Here is a 22595-nt window from a genome sequence, read left to right on the forward strand (position 1 = left end):
TACAACAGCCATGAACTATCAACAGAGATCCTGTTATGGAAGTTGCATGATTAAGAAAGTGAAATTCCATAATTAACCTCAATTTTCTTATCTGTTAAAAGGGAATGTTGTTGAGAACCAGATCAGAGAATTTTTTTGTGTAATATACATAAAGTATTTAGCTCACTGCCTAATACATAGTAAGGCTTAATAGGTCTTAGGCATAACTATTATTTCTCTTAATTGCATACTCATTTTCAAATCATACCAAGCACAAATAAATATTTCTCCTACAAAATCTCATAAACTCAGGTGAAGGGTGGTCAAACAATGAAAAAATATGAAGGCTATGAGATTTTTGCAAAGAAATACAGAATAATTGTTTTCAAGAGCATCCAAGCACACCTGACAGAGGAGGGGATTTGAGCAGGAAGTAAAGGAAGAAGTGAAGCGGGTGGTGGAGCAGGAGAAGGGGAGGCGGAGAAGGGAGGTATTTACTATCCCAGATTACAGACAAGGACACCAAGAATCAGAGATGTTAGGTAATCAGCCCAAGACCACACAGCCAGAAAGTGAAGGAGCTGATTTCAAAATGCTGCTCTTAGCAAAGACACCACATGATGCTTGTGGCTTTCCAGTGCCTCTGTCACTACACCTGTAGCATTTTATTACACTTATTTGTTTAAAAGTTTGTCTTTCCTACCAGACTCTAACCACCTTAAGAATAGGAACTGAGAATTTCTCATCTTTATGATCTCAGTGTTGGGTTCCCAGTGAGTGTTTAATACAATGATGCTGAATAATTGTGAGAGCATTAAATCCTCAACATCTAAGAACGTTTTAATACATAGGTTCATATATAATATAGCTTTTGGACCAGGTTTGAATTAAAATATTGGCTCTGAAAGGGTGACCCTAAACAGTGTGCTTATGTCAGCATTCATTTTATTTATGATTCACTGAGTTGTTTGGTTTTTTATTTATTTGTTTTGTTTTGTTTGCAAGGATGGTAGAGAGATGAGCTTCAACCTGACATATCTAATAACTATTTGTGGGGAACTAGAGAAATATGCATCGCTGAAGTACACCTGGGATTCTTTCTGAAAGGAAATCCACTCTCTAATGCCCTTGCATTTAACACAGGTTAAACTTTATTGTTCAAGTTATTTTTGTGGACTGTGGAAAGGAAGACAAAACCATGGACCCTTTATAGGAATCCTAGGAGAGCTAGGAATACATTGAAACTTGTTGAATTGAAAAATCTAGGATATTTCTATATTCATTTGTACATGCAGGACCATGGAGAGAGCTAACCAAGCCAGCAGTGCCTCTGAGTTCATCCTCCTGGGACTCTCCCCCCGGCCCGAGAACCAGAAGCCACTCTTTGCCCTGTTCTTCATCATGTACATGGTCACCATGGTGGGAAATTTTCTTATCATCCTGGCCATCCACTCTGACACTCAGCTCCAGACACCCATGTATTGTTTCCTTAACATTTTATCCTTTATTGGTGTTTGCTACACAACAACCATCATTCCCAAGATGCTGGTGAACTTTCTGTCAAAGAAGAAGTCCATATCCTATGCTAAGTGTATGACCCAGATGTATTTCTTCTTGGCTTTGGCCAACACAGAAAGTTACCTCTTGGCAGCCATGGGCATTGACCTCTGTGTGGCCATCTGTGACCTCTTCCACTAGGTCACTACCATGAGCTACCACCCTTGTGTCCTACTGGTGGCCTTCTCCTGATCCATCTCTCACCTCCATTCCTCTTAGTGGTTGTCCTGATAAATCGTCTTCTCTTTTGTGACTCCAGTATTATCCACCACATCCTCTGTGACATCAACCCTCTGCTGAAATTGTCCAGGTCCTCTACATTTGTCAATGAAATTGTAATGAACACAGAAGGACTGATAACCTTGGTGACCCCCTTTATATGTGTTATCATCTCTTACCTATGAATCTTCATTGCTGTTCTTAAGATCCCCTCAGCTGCTGGGAAACATAAAGATGTCTCTACCTGTGGCCCCCACCTCGCCATGGTGACTCTCTTTTATGGAAGCATTATTTATGTTTATTTCTGACCCCTGTCTTCCTACACCAACAAGGGCCAAGTGGCAATAGTCATCTACACAGTACTGTTCTCCATGCTGAACCCTTTTTTCTACAGCCTGAAGAACAAAGACATGAAGAGGGGCCTGAGGAAGCTGATGAGCAGGAGAATGTCCTAGGTGGCACCCCCATGGGCATGCTCAGGGAACCCCTGAGGGACCTCATTTCTGATGATTCCTGGTGTGTACATCAAGCTACTGGAGGTTAGCATACCTAAGCCAAGAGTCCATAAGAAATGGTGTAAATGGCAAGACTAGAATATTACACCCAGTCTTATTTATTTATAGTATAAATATATAAGTATATGATATATATTAATATATATCTTATATAGATACCCACCAATCAGCTGAAAACTAATGTTTTTCTTTAATTTCTCTTGACCAGGTATCTCCTTGTTCAATCAATCACGGGCACAGATGGCAGATTATATGGGGATTTATGAAACCTAGAGAGAGGTAAGGGGAAAACTTTCTCCTTCCAGAGCTCTTGAGAGGCAACTGGGCTCTGACCATAGGCACGAAAAGGCCTCCATATCTAAGAACATGAAATGTCTTGGTCCACGTGGAGACAGGCTAGCAGCTGGCCTGATGGGTAGGAAAAGTTAGGGCCTGTGCTATACTTGGAGGTTAGTTTCTATGGTATAGTTCTTCAATAAGATATTATTAACAGGTAGAGCCTTTTCTTTACTGTACTCTGACCACCTGGGGAAGATTCTGTGCCCATGTCTGACACAAAATGGAATAGGGTGCAGCAGTGTTTCCTTCCTTCTGGCCAGACTGGGAGGTCTGCAAAAGCTTCTGGCCACATCAGAGCCTAGCAGCAAAACTACAAGGGTCAGCTCTTTTTTTTTTTTTTTTTTTTTTTTTGCGGTACGCGGACCTCTCAGTGCTGTGGCCTCTCCCGCCGCGGAGCACAGGCTCCGGATGCGCAGGCCCAGCGGCCACGGCCCACGGGCCCAGCCGCTCCACGGCATGTGGGATCTTCCCAGACTGGGGCACGAACCCATGTCCCCTGCATCGGCAGGCAGACTCTCAACCACTGTGCCACCAGGGAAGCCCTTAACCACTTTTTACTTCTCTGCCCAACCTCTACTGGGCCACTCGTTTTAAGTGCAAACTGCCCAAAGACCACACACTCTATTATGCCCTGAAGAAAGGTGAGCATTTATAAAAACATGACTCATCATAACAGTCAACTTACATGCAATATATACTCTTTCAGAAGGAAGAAAAACTTATAATTCATTTAGAAAGGTTGTTTACAAAAAGATGGTTTATGTTTATCCTCAGGAGTAATTAGGAAAATACAACTCAGAACCATGGTGAGATATTATTTCACACACAACCGATGGACAAGAAAAACAATATTTCTGGCAATTCTGAGGGTGAGTGTAGGGAACAATGAAAGACTCTTGACAGTGCACAAAGGAGTATACAAAGGAGTATAACTTGATTTAGTCACTTTGGAGAGCGATTGCCCTTATTTTTCATACTAAAATTTAATATGTACATTCCTAGTGAGATGACAATTTGAGCTGTAGGTATAACAAGGTAGTTTCACTGCTCTAAAAATGCCCTGTATTTCACCTATTCATCTCCTCCCACCAAAAAAAAAAAAAAAAAAGCCAAAAAATGAAAACAAAACCCCTCTGGCAACCACTGATATTTTTAACTGTCTCTACAAGTTCTACCTTTTCCAGAATGTCATATAGTTGTAATCATAGAATATGTAGCCTTTTAAGACTGACTCCTTTTACCTAGCAATATGCACTTAATGTTCTTCTATCTCTTTTTGTGACTTGATATAGCTCATTTCTTTTTATTGCTCAGTAATATTTCACGGTATAGATGTACCACAGTTTGATTATCCATTCACCTATTGGTTGTTTCCAGTTTGGGGCAATATTATGAATAAAGATGCTGTAAACATTCATGTGTAAGAACATTTGGTTTTTAATAGTAAAAACCTGGAAACAGCCCAACTGTCCATAGCAGGCAGATGGACAAAAAATTGTAGTATAGCCATTTATATGAAATATCCAGGATCTCACCTTATTGTGATTGCGAATGGGATCATTTCTTTAAATCCACACCCACTGTACAATGTGAAGCACCATTCAAGTCCTTATAGCAAGTATCTTGAATTATATAGAAACTAAGATGGCTTTGCTTTATAGAGCTAGAAGTGAGCCATCAAGATATTATCTGAGATCTGGGCCTCTATAAATTCATGTACCAAGTTCATGCCTCAAATAATGCAATGGACTGAATGCTTATGTTCCCCCCAAATTCATATGTTGGAATCCTAACCCCCAATGTGATGGTATTTGGAGGTGAGACCTTTGGGAGATAATTAGGTTATGAGAGTGAAGCCCTCATAAATGAGATTAGTGCCCTTATAAAAGAGAGCCCAGGGCTTCCCTGGTGGCGCAGTGGTTGAGAGTCCGCCTGCCAATGCAGGGGACACGGGTTCGTGCCCTGGTCCGGGAAGATCCCACATGCCGCGGAGCGGCTGGGCCCGTGAGCCATGGCCGTTGAGCCTGCATGTCCAGAGCCTGTGCTCTGCAATGGGAGAGGCCACAGCGGTGAGAGGCCCGCATACCGCAAAAAAAAAAAAAAGAGAGAGCCCAGAGATCTTCCTTCCTCCTTTTACCATATGAGAACACAACAAGAAGACAACCACCTATGAACCAGGAAGACAGCCTTCACCAGACATCAATCCTGCCAGCACTTTCATCTTGGACTTTCCAGCCTCCAGAACTATGAGAAATAAATATTTGTTGTTTAAGCAATCCAGTCTATGGTATTTTTGCTATAGCAACCCAAATAGACTAAGAAACATAAGTATCTCTAGAATCTGTCCATATCCTTGTTTCTGTCTAGGATGAAAAGAGACTGAAAAGCTAAGGAAGAACCCACCACACACTGCCCACTTCAACAGGCATAGGTGTGCTGGGTCTGCTTGAAGGCTTAGGAAAGAGCAAAAGAGCTAAAATAAACCCCACATTTAGTCATATCCCAAGCCATTCTTGAGGGAGTAGTAGTCATGCCTTCATATCATTTTAAGCCAATAGTAAACTAAATAGTAAATAAACTAAATAGTAAACTATTACAATAGTAAATAGTAATAAAAAACTATTACAAACTATTTACAATAGTAAACTAAATAGTAAACTAAAGCCACAAAAAAGTCCAGACCCTGTTCAACTGTAGATTAGATTAACTCCGTTTCCCACAAAAAACAGGTTGTCTTTTTTGGGACAGAAATATTACGTATTTATTCTCTACAGTCATTTTGCACATGAGCATGATGGTGTCCCAATAAAATTTTATAGACACTGAAATTTGAATTTCATATAATTTTCATGTATTACAAAATATTAATCTTTTGATTTTTTTCAACCTTTTAAAAATGCAAAAACCATTCTTAGCTGGAATACTGTACAAAAATTAAAATGGGCCAGATTTAGGACATGAGTCATAGTTTGCCAATTTCTGATCTATTGGCTCAATGCAATCTCAATCAAAATTCTAGCATGCTTTACACCTTAAATATATACCATTTTTATTTGTCAAAAGTAAATACATTAAAAATATTAAAGGCCCAAAGCTATTTTAATTCTACCAGTCTTTTTTTGTAGAAATTGAAAAACTTATTCTAAAATGTATATGGAAATGCCAAAGAACCTAGAAGAGCCAAAACAAATTTGAGAAAAAATAAGGAGGAGGGGGGACTCAGACTACCTAACTTCAACACTTACTAAGCTACAATAACTAACACAGTGTGTTTTTGGTTTTATAGATCAATGAAACGGAAGAGTTAAGAAATAAATCCACACATATATGGGCAACTGACTTTTGGCAAAAATCTCACAGCAATTCAGTAGAGAAAATGTGGTTGTTTTTTTTTTAAATAAATTTATTTATTTATTTTTGGCTGTGTTGGGTCTTCGTTTCTGTGCAAGGGCTTTCTCTAATTGTGGCAAGCGGGGCCACTCTTCATTGCAGTGCGCGGGCCTCTCACTATCGCAGCCTCTGTTGTTGCAGAGCACAGGCTCCAGACGCGCAGGCTCAGTAGTTGTGGCTCACGGGCCTAGTTGCTCTGCGGCATGTGGGATCTTCCCAGACCAGGGCTCGAACCCCTGTCCCCTGCATTAGCAGGCAGATTCTCAACCACTGCGCCACCAGGGAAGCCCGATGTGGGGGTTTTTTTTTCAACAATTGGTGCTGGAACAATTGGATACCCATATGCCAAAAAAAAAAAAAAAGCTAAAATCCTTACTCATCCCATATACAAAAATTAGTTCAACATGGCTTAAAATTAAGAGCTAAGTATATAAAACTTCAGAAGAAAACATAGAGAAGAACTTTGTAACCTTGGATTAGGCAAAGCTTTTTTTCAATAAGGAACAAAGAGCACAAAACATAATAGAAAAAAAATTGATAAAATCAGTTTCATTAAATTTTAAAACATCTGCTATTTGAAGGATACTCTTTAGAGAATGTGAAGACAGCCACAGGCTGGGAGAAAATGTTTGTAAAAACACATATCTGATAAAACCGTGTATCCAGAATAGATAAGGAGCTCTCAAAATTAAGACAACCTGATTAAACAATGGACAAAATATCTAGACAGTTAGCCAAAGAAGATGTATAGATGGCAGATAAGCATATGAAAACATGTTCAACCTTATTAGTCATTAGGGAAATGCAAATAAGAACCACAATGAGATATCACTACACATCCACTATGGCTAAAATTTTAAAGACTGACAATACCAAGTCCTGAGCATCTGGAAATCTCATTCATTACAAAACAGAATCGTTGCTTAAAATGGTTTGACAGTTTCTTTAAATGTTTAACATATCCCTACCATACAACCCAGAAATCCCACTCCTAGGTATTTAACCAAAAGAAATGAAAAATGTGTTTACACAAAGAAATGTATGCCAATGTTTTATAGCATCTTTATTTATAGTAGCCAAAAATTGAAGACAGTCTAGGAACTGATGAATGGATCAACAAAGTATGGTATATCTATATAGGGAATAATACTCAGCAGTAGACAGGAATGAACTATGATCATGCAGCAACTTGGATGAATCTCAAAAGCAGTATACAAAGTGAAAGAAGCTAAACAAACAAACAAACAAAGCTATATACTGTATGATCCTATTTATATGACATTCGGGGAAAAGAAAACCAGGAAATCAGATTAGGGTTTGTCTGGAGCTGGGAGTGAGAGAAGAAAAATGACTACAAAGGGGTAAGAAAGAAATGTCCAAGGTGATGAAAATGTTCTATATCTTGATTGTGATTGTTACATAACAGCATACATTTGTCAAAACTCATCAATAAAATACTTAACATGGGGCTTCCCTGGTGGCTCAGTGGTTGGGAGTCCACCTGCCAATGCAGGGGACACGGGTTCATGCCCCGGTCCGGGAGGATCCCACATGCCGCGGAGTGGCTGGGCCCGTGAGCCATGGCCGCTGGGCCTGCGCGTCCGGAGCCTGTGCTCCACAACAGGAGAGGCCACAGCGGTGAGAGGCCCGCGTACAGCAAAAAAAAAAAAAAAAAACTTAACGTGGATAAATTTTATGGTGCATAAATTATACTTTATGTACAATAAAACCTCACCTTAAAAATAAAACACTGTAGAAAATAAAGATAGTCATATTTTAGACCTTGATCTAGAGAAATGTTTCTTAAGTAAGATCAAAATGCATTGACAACAAAACATTGATAAAGCCAGCTCACCACTAAAGTCAAAAGCTTTGCAATGGTCTACAAGGTCCTACATGAACTGGCCCTCTGACCACTCTGGTCTCATCCCCTGCCTCTTTCTGCTCATTCAGTCCAGTCCATTTGCCATTTTATTATTCCTCAAACACATCAGGCACACTTCTGCCTCAGGGCTTTCACCAATCCCGTCTTATAATTGCAGGTCTCCTTCAACACAAAGGAAATTAGAAGGGATGACTACAGCCATGCAAGACCCACCCTCCAACTTGGTGCCTCAATTCCAGATATAATTCCAGACCAGACCCAGATAGGCCCGACTTGTCCAATTGGGAAATGGGACAGAAGAACCTGGGAAAGGATCTCTGTCCCTGCAGTACTTTGAGTTGGTGATGAGCAAAGACTATGTTTCCACTGAGACACCATGCTTAATTCTCAATCACCCACTCATTTAGGAGAAGCCAAACTTTTAACTACAGATGTCTCATAATTAAACCACAAAGAACTTCCCTGAGTGGCTAATTAGTACAGAAGCAAGGTAGCCAGGGGATTTTCAAATGGAGTTTCTCTGGGGCCTTGTTAACAACGTCATAGAATAGACCAGGCCCCACAGAGGCAGTCCCAAGAGCACTGAAACTTTTCTGATATTTCACGTTCAAATCCTCTAGTCTTCCTCAAGAGATTATAATCACCAGTGCCATCATCAAAAACAACTTCCCAGCCTGGTTCCTGACTAACTCCCCAGCATCATTACTCTTCATGACTTATAATTCTCCCATTCCCAGAATAACAAATAGGTTTCATCTCTTATGTCACCACTATTTAATTAAGAGTAGTTGCCTAGTATGCTAATTTGTGAAAGGTTCAAAGCTTCTGCTCAATCCCAGTGAGAAATAACACTCTGTGATAGATTAGCTATGTCTGCTATGGATATGGAATGGGGGAGACTGCAGTACATGAGCTATGTATTCCCATCCATGCCCTATATCAAATTCTGAACAATGCTGCATTCCCCAGATGCTTAACACTTTTTTATACCTCCACGTTTTCATATGGGACTATAATATCTTTGTCTCTTTTTCCATTTAGTTAATGCCTATTTGCCGTCCTTCAAGGCCTGATTTCTCCTCTATAGCTTTCTCTGAGCATTATTGCTTATCCTTGGGTCCAAGTGGGATTAATAACTCTCTCCACCATGCCTTTAATATTGGATTATCATTGCAAGTATCGCACTGATCTGGGTAATTGTGATGCTGTGCAAGAATAACTTCTAGAGAGAAGATCTTGGTGGATGGGCTGAGAAGACAGACCACAAAAGAGACCAGTAGTGACACTCCAGTGGGAAAAGGAAAACAAAAAAAGAAGAGATGTTTGTGGGGGGAATAGGAGACAAAAAATAGAACATATAAGAATAGCTAAAACAAAAATTCAAGAGACCTTCTCCCTTATAGATACCAGTAGCTACAAGGTGTAGCTACAGAATATTCAGAGCAGAGTGAGTAATCAGTGAAAAGAAAAGCATAATCATATATTGCTAGAAGTCCCACACTAAAAGGAAACACTGAAGGGTGAAGGAAAATGATCCCAGAGGGAAGCACAAAATGCAGGAAGAAATAAGACACCATGTAAAGAGTAAAAATATACGTAACTTGAAAGGGATATTGCCTGTTTAACTCAATAGTAAGGATGTCTTATGAAGTTTAAAACACATGTTGAATTAAAATACCGTACAACTAGAGCTTAAAAGGCAAGAGGAAAGGAAATGGAGTTCAAATATTCTAGGGTTCTTGAATTTACCAGGATATGGTAAAAAAAAAATTTATATATGGGATTTTAATAAGTAAAGGATGTACATTGTAATGTCTAAGGTAAGCACTAAGGGAATGGTTTAAAATATAGAACTCATAAGCTAACAGATGGGCAAAATTAAATAATAAAAAATAATTAATTGAAATGAAGACAAGGAGAGAGAGAAAAAGGAACAAAGAACAGGCAGGACCACTAGAACATATATAGCAAAATGTTAGCATTCTTATCCCAGCAGTGGCAAAGCAGCTTGTCTCAGACTGACCCTCCCATATTAATAATAATGTCATTATTATTAAAATACAATTATATATTATATTATTAATAGTTATAAATTACTCAGAAGGAAACTGGGGAAAAAATCTTTGTTTGAAGGCTTTGGAATGTAAACAAAAGCAGGTAGAAAATGGAGAGAAGTTAATCTTGCAAACAAGGACACAGTGGATGAGTTTCATTTTTTTTTGAATTTTATTTTTTTTTTATGCAGCAGGTTCTTATTAGTTATCTGTTTTATACATGTTAGTGTATATATGTCAATCCCAATCTCCCAATTCACCCCCCCACCTCCCCACCCCCCTCTGGGTGAGATTCATATTTAATTAGCTCTTAAGAACACCCTCCACATTACACAAGGCAAGGCGGTTAAAACTCAAGCAAAAAGCCAATATGTCAACATCCAGAATGACAGAGAGGGACATCACTACATATCCCACAGATATTAAAAGTATAATAAAGGAATATTATGAACAACTTTATGCTGATGAATTCAACCTACATATGGATAAATCCCTTGAAAGACACAAATTACGAAAACAAACTCAAGAAAAAAGTGTAAAATCTAAATAACTTTGTATCTCTTTTAAATGTACATCATGTAAAACTTCTCCAAAGCAAAACTTCCAAGCTTAGATGGGTTCTTTGGTAAACTCTATGAAACACTTAAAGAATAAATAATGCCTGCTTTACATAAAATTTTTCAGAAAAAAAATAAAGATGTGACCACTTCCCAATCCATTTTCGTGAGACCAGTATTATTACCCTGATTTTAAAAACCAAAAATATGACAAGAAAAGAAATCTGCAGACCAATATCTATTATGAATATAGACACGAAATCCATTTAAAATATTATCAAATGGAATCCAATACTATATAAAAAGGATATGACCTCATGACCAAGGGTGGTTTACCCTAGGAATGCAAAGGTGATTTAGCATTAAAAAAATCAACCAATGTAATTCACCATATCAACAGAGTAAACAAACAAACAAAAACATGATCATCTCAATAGATGCAGAAAAAGCATTTGACAAAAAAAAAAAAACAATAAAAACGAATTCTCAGTGAGCACAGAATAGAAGGGAAATTCCTCAGACTGATGACAGTCATTCCACAAAATACTTACTGCTAACATCACACTTAATGGTAAAAGACTAAATGCCATCACTCTAAGATGGGAACAAGGGAAGGATGCCATCATTTGCCAACTCTATTAAATATTGTTTTAGAAGTTCTAGTAATGCAACATGGCAAGGAAAAGAAGTAAAAGGCAAATATATTGAAAAGGAAGAAGTAAAATTGTTTCTACGTGAGGATAACACTATTAGCTACATGGAAAGACCTAAAGAATCTGCAAAAATATCTCCTAAAACCAATATGTGAATTTAGTAAGATTATAGGATCCAAAACTCAATTGTATTGCTGCTATATACTAGGAAAAAGAATCAAGCCATACCTTTTCATTCTCTCTTTTTTTTTTTTTTTGCGGTACGCGGGCCTCCCACTTGCCGTGGCCTCTCCCGTTGCGGAGCACAGGCTCCGGACGCGCAGGCTCAGCGGCCATGGTTCACGGGCCCAAGCCGCTCTGTGGCATGTGGGGTCCTCCCGGACCGGGGCACGAACCCGCATCCCCTGCATCGGTAGGCAGACTCCCAACCACTGCGCCACCGGGGAAGCCCCACCTTTTCATTCTCTTAATGGTGTCATTTGACAGACAGAAATTCTGAATTTTAGTGCAGTCCAATTCATCAATCCTTGTTTTGTGATTGTTTTTTTAATCTTTTTTAATTAATTTATTTTTTATACAGCAGGTTCTTATGAGTTATCTATTTTATACATATTAGTGTATACATGTCAATCCCAATCTTCCAATTCATCCCACCACCATCACCCCCACCGCCCGGCTTTCCCCCTTTGGTGTCCATATGTCTGTTCTCTACATCTGTGTCTCTATTTCTGCAATGCAAACCGGTTCATCTGTACCATTTTTCTAGATTCCCCATATATGCGTTAACATACGATATTTGTTTTTCTCTTTCTGACTTACTTCACTCTGTATGACAGTCTCTAGGTCCATCCACGTCTCTACAAATGACCCAATTTCATTCCTTTATATGGCTGAGTAATATTCCATTGTATATGTGTATTGTGGTTAATGTTTTTGATATTATATTTAAGATAGCTTTTCTAATTCAAAGCTGTATTGATTTACCTGTCCTGGTTAGATCTACAATCTACCTGGGTTTATTGTTTGTATGTAGTGTAAGGTAGGGGGAAAGTTTCATTTTTTCCATATGAATATACAATTGTATATTTGTCCCAGTATCACTTATAAAAAATACTGTCTTTTTACCACTACTCTGTAGTATCATCTTTGTCATGAATAAAACATATATGCATAGGAAAAAAATCCAAGCCAAATTAAATTAAAAAAACAATTCTATTTACTATAACATCCAAAACCTTTAAATACTTCTGAATGAATTTAACAAAATCATGCAAGAACTGCACACTGAAAACTACAAAACAGTGTGAGAGAAATTAAAGAAGATCAAAATAAATGAAGAGCTCCAGCAAGATCATGAATTGCAAGGCTCAATATTAAGATGTCAGTTCTTCCCAACTTGATCTGTAGATTCAACACCGTCCCTGTCAAAAGCCTAGCAGGTGTTCTTATAGACATGGACAAGGTGATTCTAAGATTTGAATGGAAATGGAAAGGACCTAGAAAAAACAAAAAATAATCTTAAAAAGAAAAACAAATTTGGAGAACTTGCACTAAACAATTTCAAGACTTATTAAAAACTACAAGCCAGTGTGGTCTTGTCATAATGATAAATAAATCAGTGAAACATAGCAGAATCCAGAAATAGACCCATGCACATGCAGTGGCTTAACTATTTACAAAGGTGCCAGTGCAATTCAGTAGGGGAAAGAATAGTTTATTCAACAAATGTTGCTGGAGCAACCATATGTCTAAATGCAAAAAAATAAACCTTGACCCTCACATGATACACAAAAATTAGTTAAAATGGAATTTCGACAAAATCTATAATGCTTCTAGAAAAAAAATTGGAGAATATCTTTGTGACTTTGCAGTAAGCAAAATTTCTTGGCTAGGAAAAAAATAAACACTAACCATAAGGGGAAAAAATGGTAAGTTGGATTTTATCCAAATGTTTTAAAATATGTGCTTCAAAATTATATTACAAAAATGAAATGGCAAACCACAGATGAGGGGAAAATATTTGCAACACCTATAGCTTGTCATTAGAAGACAAACAACCTAATAAAAAGTGGGTAAAAGATTTGACCAGACGCATCGTAAAAGAAGATATGCAAATGACCAACCATCCTCAACATCATTAGCCATCAGGAAAATGAAAATTAAAACCACAGTTTTAATTAATACCCACCAGGAGAATGGCTAGAATTTTATTTATTTATTTATTTATTTATTTATACTTTTGGCTGCACTGGGTGTTCATTGTTGCGCACGGGTGTTCTCTAGTTGTGGCGAGTGAGAGCTACTCTTCATTGAGGTGTGCAGGCTTCTCATTGTGGTGGCTTCTCTTATTGTGGAGCACAGGCTCTAGAGTGCACGGGCTTCATCAGCTGTGGCTAGTGGGCTCAGTAGTCGTGGCACACAGGCATAACTGCTCCGTGGCATGTGGGATCTTCCCGAACCTGTGTCCCCTGCATTGGCAGGTGGATTCCTAACAACTGTGCCACCAGTGAAGTCCCCAGAATGGCTAGAATTAAGATGACTTATAATAACCAAGTGTTGCCAGAAATGTACAGCCACGAGAACTCTCATACTTTGCCGATGGGAGTGCAACAAAGTACAACCACTTTGGAAAACTATTTAACAGTTTCTTATAAAGGTGAACATGTATTTATCATATGATTCAGAAATTCTATTCCAAATATTTATCTAAAAGGAATGAAGCCATATATCCACAAATGACTTGTATCAAATGTTCATAATAGTTGTGTTCATAATAGCCAAAACTAAAAACAATCTGAAAGTTCATCAACAAATAAAAGGATAAACAAACTGCTGTGTATTTACATAGTGGAATGCTATCCAGGATTTTAAAAGAACAAACTACTGATAAACACAACAACATGGGTAATCTTACAGGACATTACACTGAGCAAAGAAAACGAGAAACAAAAGAGTACGTATAATATGATGCCATTCATATGAAGTTCAGAAAAATGGGCAGAGGGCATGAACAGACATTTTTCCAAAGAAGGCATACAGATGGCCAACAGGCATATGAAAAGATTGCTCAACATCTCTCATCAGCAGGGAAATGCAAATCAAAACCACAATGAGATATCACCTCATGCCTGTCACAATGCCTATGATCAAAAAGACAAGAAAAAGTATCAAAAAGGATGTGGAGAAAAGGGACCCCTCTGCTTGACTGAATGATAAGGATGGTCAGATTCAGACCAGTGAGGAGAATGTTACCCGACAATGTTGATGCAGGATTATCCAGAGAGGCCCACAAACCAGGGTAGTCAGTAAACCCATGGGCACAGTGCCTGACTTGAAGGGCTTATGGAATTTTAGTTGCGACTTAGGAAAAATAATGTATTGTCCAAAATGCTAAAATAAAATGGTAAAATTGAAATTATAAATGTCTAAATGTCTATAAAATGTAATATGTTAACCAGTCAATTAAAACCCATATATGAAAACTACACTTATGTAAATTATATTAGATGTGGTATATGAATGCATTTTAATATGTTTGGTAAGATATAGGTATAAGTATCCAAAAAGTATCTGCCTTAACAGCACAGAGGCCAGGAAAATGTTGATTACATGTCAATTATAACTTTTTGTTAAATCTAATAAAGCCCCCCATTCTTTTTGTGCACAAGGAGATTGCAATTTCTTCTTGCATTTCCGGAACCACAGGAGAAGTCAATCTACATTGTCCTGGGAACCAGGAGCCCAAGCTCTTGAAGAGAGATTCCTAAGTGACCAACAGACAAGGACTAGGCATCAGGCACTTGTTAGAGCCTTTCCCTTCATGGAACCCCTCAGCCTGGCGCACATTTGGAGTCTCTCCATTTCTTCTTCTGCTGCTGTCTTGTGTGCCGTCCCAAGATTTGCAAAGGCAACCAATAATGTCTTGGGTCACATTATCTGGGATCTTGCCACCGAGCTACTTCCCTTAAGCGAGCAACCCAGATCCTGGAAAATTCCTAAAGCCTAAGTCATTTATTTGAACATGTGCTTACTGCATTTTTTGTGACCGCTGACCTTCAGAATGCAAAGAATATGGGTTTAGGCATTCGTCAGAGGAAAGGCCTCAGATCTTGGTCCTCAGTTAGCAGGGGTTGGACACAGCACTTGGCTGTGGGTTCTGGTCCTGGTTCTGCCATTCACAGGCTTTATGACCTCACAGAAATCTCTTCTTTCTGAGCCTCAATCATTTCATCTGGAAACGCAAGGAAGAACCCCAATTTCACAGAGCTGCTTTCATGACAATTAATAAGATATTGTGTATGATGGGATTAGAGCAATGCCAGGCATGTAGTGAGTGCTCAAAACACTGTCAAACAGGGCTTCCCTGGTGGCGCAGTGGTTGAGAGTCCACCTGCCGATGCAGGGAACACGGGTTCGTGCCCCAGTCCGGGAAGATCCCACATGCCGCGGAGCAGCTGGGTCTGTGAGCCATGGCCGCTGAGCCTGCGCGTCCGGAGCCTGTGCTCTGCAACGGGAGAGGCCACAGCAGTGAGAGGCCCGCGTACCGCAAAAAAAAAAACAAAAAAAAAAAACAGAAAACACAAAAAAACCTCACTGTCAAACAGGGAGCAGATTTGCAAGGCAGAAATAGAGACACAGATGTAGAGAACAAACGTACGGACACCAAGGGGGGAAAGGGAGGGGGTGGGGGTGGGATGAATTGAGAGATTGGGATTGACATGTATACACTAATATGTATGAAATAGATAACTAATAAAAACCTGCTGTATTAAAAAAAACAAAACAAAACAGGGAGCTGATTAACATTTGTCAGGGCAGGGTGGGGCGGAAGAGTAGGGAATGGAGACTGACTACTTAAATGGGTACAGGGTTTCCTTTGGAATGATGAAAATGTTCTGGAGGTAACTATTGCACAACATTGTGAATGCACTAAATGCCACTCAGTAGTACACTTTGAAATGGTTAAAGTGGTCAGCTTAATGTTTAAAAAAAAAAACAAAAAACACTGCCCCACACCGCCCCCCTCCGCCACCCTTCTCCACCTCATAGAGTGAGTGGGGAGGAAGTAGAAACCAGGATCTGTCCTGAGTCCCTCCTACAGAGGCAAGAACTGAGAACCAAGACAAGAGCAGGCACTTGAGTATCCCTGTAGTGGGGGGAGGGAGGAGGGAGGAGTTGGAGCTTCACCCAGCGTGGCCAGAGGTGGGGAGGAAGGAAGTCAGCAGCAGATGGGAGATACGTGGCCACAGCTTTTCAGACTTCAGGGAACCAGTTTTCAGTGAATATTATCATGATGTGCAGAGGGCAAGTTACAGATCAGAAAGGAGATAGCAATCCTGAGCAAAGTGAGTCACGGGGAGAAGAAAACCCACTCATCTAAAGAGGAAATGAATGACCAAGAGGCAGCCCGATATGGTGCAGCGGTCTCCATCCAAGGCTCATTAACAGAATCATCTGGAAGTATATTACCATCACCAACGCCCACCACATCACCGCACCCTCCACCCTCCATCCCCCACCCTTCCCTGCTGGGATCCTGGTTATGGAGGTCTTGAGCCTTGGGGCATGTGATGGAAATTGACCACACATTGGAATTTCACTGTTGCCTCCCATGACTTTCTAGCTGTACTACTCTGGACAAGTAACCTGATTTTTCTGCATCTTAGTTTCCTTGTTTATGAAACAGGAAAATCTACTCATAGGCTGTTGGTAAGAGTTCATGAAATAGGTAAAGTACATGCCACAGAGTCAGCTCTTAATAAATATTTATTTATTCCCTTTCCCCTTCTCTAATGGTGCAAGTCACACTCATGAATCCATTCTCTCTTTCCATCAGGCCATAAAGCAAAAGAAAGAACAGCAGGGGATTTTAAATAGAGAACAGGAACCATTTCCTGTAATATATGTAATATATGTGTTTAAAAAATGACATTTTTTAAAGAGAGCCCTTGTGTAAGGGTTAAAATCAGCCCTAGAGGCAGTTTTATTCACAGTCGTCAAAAAAAAAAAAAAAGAAGAAGAAAAAAGGAAAGAAACAACCCAAATGTCCACGGACAATTGACTACATAAGTCAAGTGGGGTATACATTAAATATTTACACAGCAATAAAGAATATAAAACAGCTGATACACACAGCAACATGGATGTCAGCAGACATGGTGAACAAAGAAGCCAGACACAAAAAAGTACATTCTGTATCATAGCAGTATTCTGTATACTGTGTGCCATATCTCTGCTCTTCTGTACTTCCATAATTTCACTTGTTAAGTTCTTTGCTTGCAGTTGTATTGAGATGCTGCCAGGTCAACAGTTGTGCCATTGTGATGTTCTTTGCAGTGTTCTAGGGCTAGGGCCCTCAGGGGCAAAACAGAACTAAAAACTCAGATCCACGGAGGTGGACCGTCCCTGCTTCCCAGCCCTTTTGAACACCCTTCCCGTGTATGGAGAATATCCCACACATTATGGGTCCCTCCTCCCCAAGGTACAAGCCAGAAAGCTTACTTACCCACCCTCTCTTGGAGCTGGAGTGCAGGCGTGTGAGCTAGGCTCTATGCATCAGACGTGAAATAAAAGTGACTTCAGGGCTTCCCTGGTGGCACAGTGGTTGAGAGTCTGCCTGCCAATGCAGGGGAGATGGGTTCGAGCCCTGGTCCGGGAAGATCCCACATGCCGCGGAGCAACTAAGCCCGTGTACCACAACTACTGAGCCTGCGCTCTAGAGCCTGCAAGCCACAACTACTGAAGCCCGCGTGCCACAACTACTGAAGCCCACGTGCCTAGAGCCCGTGCTCTGCAACAAGAGAAGCCACCGCAATGAGCAGCCTGAGCACCACAAAGAAGAGTAGCCTCCGTTCGCTGCAACTAGAGAAAGTCCGCATGCAGCAATGAAGACCCAGTGCAGCCAAAAATAAATTTAAAAAATAAAGTGACTTCAATTCTAAGTAGAGAAAACTGGGCAAACAGGCACTATGCAGAATGAATCCGTTTTCTGGCAAGCGTGGCTGTAGAAGCTGCCAGCTTTCAGGGGCAGCAGTGATGGGGTTTTGTCAGCTGAGGTGCAATCTGAGACGCCTGTGTCTGATGGCTGCAGCAGAGACACCTCACTGGAGCAATAGCTGCTGTTCCTGGGCGTGAAGCCTCTGAGCCCGATTCTCTGGTCCAGCCAGTGTTTTCATGAGCTACACAATGTCCTTTAATAAATTCCTTCCTGCTGAAATGGACTAGAGGAACCTATTAGTTCTGTTTCTCTGGAGAACACTGACTGATACAGTGGGTGATCCGCTCAGGGCTCTTAGCACAATAGGACATGTGTTTATGTATGTACATATGTATATAAGGGAGATAGATATAGATGAAGATATAAATAGCTTTAGTTTTAGGTGTTCGCTCCCACGATTGTCAGGGTTGGAAAGTGTAAAGTTTATAGGGCCGGCCGGCAGGCTGGAAACTCAGGTAGACGTTGATTCTGTGGTCTTGAAGCAGAATTTAGGAGTTTGGGATTAACTGATACACACTACTATATATAAAATAGATAAACAACTAGGGCCTACTGTATAGCACAGGGAACTATATTCAATATCTTGTAATAACCTATAATGGAAAAGAATCTGAAAAAGAATAAATATATGTATATATATAACTGAATCACTTTGCTGTACACCTGAAACTAACATAACATTGCAAATCAACTATACTACAATTTTTAAGATTTAAAAAAAAAAAGAATTTCTTCTTCTCTCGGAAACCTCAGTCTTTGCTCTTAAGGCCTTTCAACTGATTAGATGAGGCCCAGCCACATTATCAAGGGTTATCTCCTTTTCTAAAAGTGACTATAGGGTTAACCATGTTTGTAAAATGCCTTCACAGACACACCCAGATTAGTGTTTGATTAAATAACTGTAGCCCAGCCAAGCTGACCCAGAAAACGAACCATCACACCCAGCAAATTCCAGAAATGAGCATTCATATAATGAGCATTAAGATGCTTCACTCTGAAGAATACTTCATGGCACATTTGCCATAGTTTCTATGTACAAAAGTTTCACACACAGTTGTCCATACAAAACAAAGTCCACCTAATCTAGGAACCTGCATTCAAGAGGAGACTATCGGGCTTCCCTGGTGGCGCAGTGGTTGAGAGTCCGCCTGCCGATGCAGGGGACACGGGTTTGTGCCCCGGTCCGGGAAGATCCCACATGCCGCGGAGTGGCTGGGCCCATGTGCCATGGCCACTGAGCCTGCGCATCCGGAGCCTGTGCTCTGCAACGGGAGAGGCCACAACAGTGAGAGGTCCGCGTACCACAAAAAAAAAAGAGGAGACTATCTCTAGAATCCATCCCATCCCCCCATCACCACAGCCCTTCACCTGGCCCCCAGCTGCTATCCTCACTCACCTGGACCACAGCCACAGCCTCATCACTGTTCTGCCACCCTCCAGATCTTCCCGCTCTACTCGGTCATCCACCCTACCCGAGGGTACTCTTTCTAAATCTCTAGACTGATTGTGTCTCTGCTGATTCAAATTCCTTCCAGAGCCATCCTACTGCATCTGTCACCCCAGGTCAGCAGCTGTTAAGGTTTGGTGACAAGCAGCAGACTCCCAAATCTGACCAATTTAAGTGACAGGGGAATTCATGGAGCATCCCTCCAGGATGGAAGTAAGAGTTAAAGTCTTGATTAAGAAGGTCAGGAATCCAGGTTTCCCTGGTGATCTTGGAAGCTAGAACGAATGGACAGTGTTTTCAGAGCCCAGCTGTGGGGATAAATCAGAGTCAGTCATCTCAATCTCCATGCAACTCTACTCAGGGACCAGTGTATAAGAAGAGGGTGTTTAACCATATTAACAAATTGAAGGAGAAAAACCATATGATCATCTCAATAGATGCAGAGAAAGCTTTTGACAAAATTCAACACCCATTTATGATAAAAACCCTCCAGAAAGTAGGCATAGAGGGAACTTTCCTCAACATAATAAAGGCCATATATGACAAACCCACAGCCAACATCATCCTCAATGGTGAAAAACTGAAACCATTTCCACTAAGATCAGGAACAAGACAAGGCTGCCCACTCTCACTATTATTATTCAACATAGTTTTGGAAGTTTTAGCCACAGGAATCAGAGAAGAAAAAGAAATAAAAGGAATCCAAATCGGAAAAGAAGAAGTAAAAATGTCCCTGTTTGCAGATGACATGATACTATACATAGAGAATCCTAAAGATGCTACCAGAAAACTACTAGAGCTAATCAATGAATTTGGTAAAGTAGCAGGATACAAAATTAATGCACAGAAATCTCTTGCATTCCTATACACTAATGATGAAAAATCTGAAAGTGAAATTAAGAAAACACTCCCATTTACCATTGCAACAAAAAGAATAAAATACCTAGGAATAAACCTACCTAGGGAGACAAAAGACCTGTATGCAGAAAACTATAAGACACTGATGAAAGAAATTAAAGATGATACAAATAGATGGAGAGATATACCATGTTCTTGGATTGGAAGAATCAACATTGTGAAAATGACTCTGCTACCCAAAGCAATCTACAGATTCAATGCAATCCCTATCAAACTACCACTGGCATTTTTCACAGAACTAGAACAAAAAATTTCACAATTTGTATGGAATCACAAAAGACACCGAATAACCAAATCAATCTTGAGAAAGAAAAACAGAGCTGGAGGAATCGGGTTCCCTGACTTCAGACTATACTACGCAGCTACAGTAATCAAGACAGTATGGTACTGGCACAAAAACAGAAATATAGATCAATGGAACAGGATAGAAAGCCCAGAGATAAACCCACGCACATATGGTCACCTTATCTTTGATAAAAGAGGCAAGAATATACAATGGAGAAAAGACAGCCTCTTCAATAAGTGGTGCTGGGAAAACTGGACAGCTACTTGTAAAACAATGAAATTAGAACACTCCCTAAAGTGTTTTTTATACACAAAAATAAACTCAAAATGGATTAAAAACCTAAATGTAAGGCCAGACACTCTCAAACTCTTAGAGGAAAACATAGGCAGAACACTCTATGACATAAATCACAGCAAGATCGTTTTTGACCCACCTCCTAGAGAAATGGAAATAAAAACAAAAATAAACAAATGGGACTGAATGAAACTTAAAAAAGCTTTTGCACAGTAAAAGAAACCATAAACAAGACGAAAAGACAACCCTCAGAATGGGAGAAAATATGAGCAAGTGAAGCAATTGACAAAGGGTTAATCTCCAAAACTTACAAGCAGTTCATGCAGCTCAATATCAAAAAAACAAACAACCCAATCCAAAAATGGGCAGAAGACCTAAATAGACATTTCTCCAAAGAAGATATACAGAGTGCCAACAAACACACGAAAGGATGCTCAACATCATTAATCATTAGAGAAATGCAAATCAAAACTACAATGAGATATCATCTCACACCAGTCAGAATGGCCATCATCAAAAAATCTACAAACAATAAATGCTGGAGAGGGTGTGGAGAAAAGGGAATTCTCTTGCACTGTTGGTGCAAATGTAAATTGATACAGCCACTATGGAGAACAGTATGGAGGTTCCTTAAAGAACTAAAAATAAAACTACGATACGACCCAGCATTCCCACTACTGGGCATATACCCTGAGAAAACCATAATTCAAAAAGAGTCATGTACCACAATATTCATTGCAGCTCTGTTTACAATAGCCAGGACATGGAAGTGTCCATCGACAGATGAATGGATAAAAAAGATGTGGCACATATATACAATGGAAAATTACTCAGCCATAAAAAGAAACGAAATTGAGTTATTTGTTGTGAGGTGGATGGACCTAGAGTCTGTCATACAGAGTGAAGTAAGTCAGAAAGAGAAAAACAAATACCATATGCTAACACATATATATGGAATCTAAAAAAAAAAAAAGGTCATAATGAACCTAGGGGCAAGACGGGAATAAAGATGCAGACCACTAGAGAATGGACTTGAGGACACGGGGAGGGAGAAAGGTAAGCCGGGACAAAGTGAGAGAGTGGCATGGACATATATACACTACCACACGTAAAACAGATAGGTAGTGGGAAGCAGCCGCATAGCACGAGGATCAGCTCGGTGCTTGGTGACCACCTAGAGGGGTGGGATAGGGAGGGTGGGAGGGAGGGAGATGCAAGAGGGAAGAGATATGGGGATATATGTGTATGTATAACTGCTTCACTTTGTTAGACAGCAGAAACTAACACACCATTGTAAAGCAATTATACTCCAATAAAGATGTTAAAAAAAAAAAAAAAAGAAGAGGGTGTTTAATTGGCCAGGGTTGATTCCCAGGCCCACCTCTTGGCCAGGAAAGGGCCACTGGTGGAACCACCAAGACTAAAATTAACAAGAGAGGGAAGGATTCTCAGCAAAGTCAGGATATTAGCAGAAGAGAGGAAATAGAGACCGGTCCAGCAAGGCC

General features: G+C 40.0%; 1 pseudogene across 1 annotated transcript; it reads left to right on the forward strand.

Annotated features, from left to right (window-relative positions):
* The first annotated feature begins 1278 nt into the window (after positions 1 to 1278).
* Positions 1279 to 2210, forward strand: LOC308619176 (olfactory receptor 1L3-like; annotated as a pseudogene). Its single transcript has one exon. The product of its transcript is annotated as an olfactory receptor 1L3-like (transcript).
* The last annotated feature ends 20385 nt before the right edge of the window (positions 2211 to 22595 follow it).

The sequence above is a fragment of the Mesoplodon bidens genome (genome assembly GCF_964165515.1).
Source record: "Mesoplodon bidens genome assembly, chromosome: 6".
In the NCBI taxonomy this organism is placed as follows: Eukaryota; Metazoa; Chordata; class Mammalia; order Artiodactyla; family Ziphiidae; genus Mesoplodon; species Mesoplodon bidens.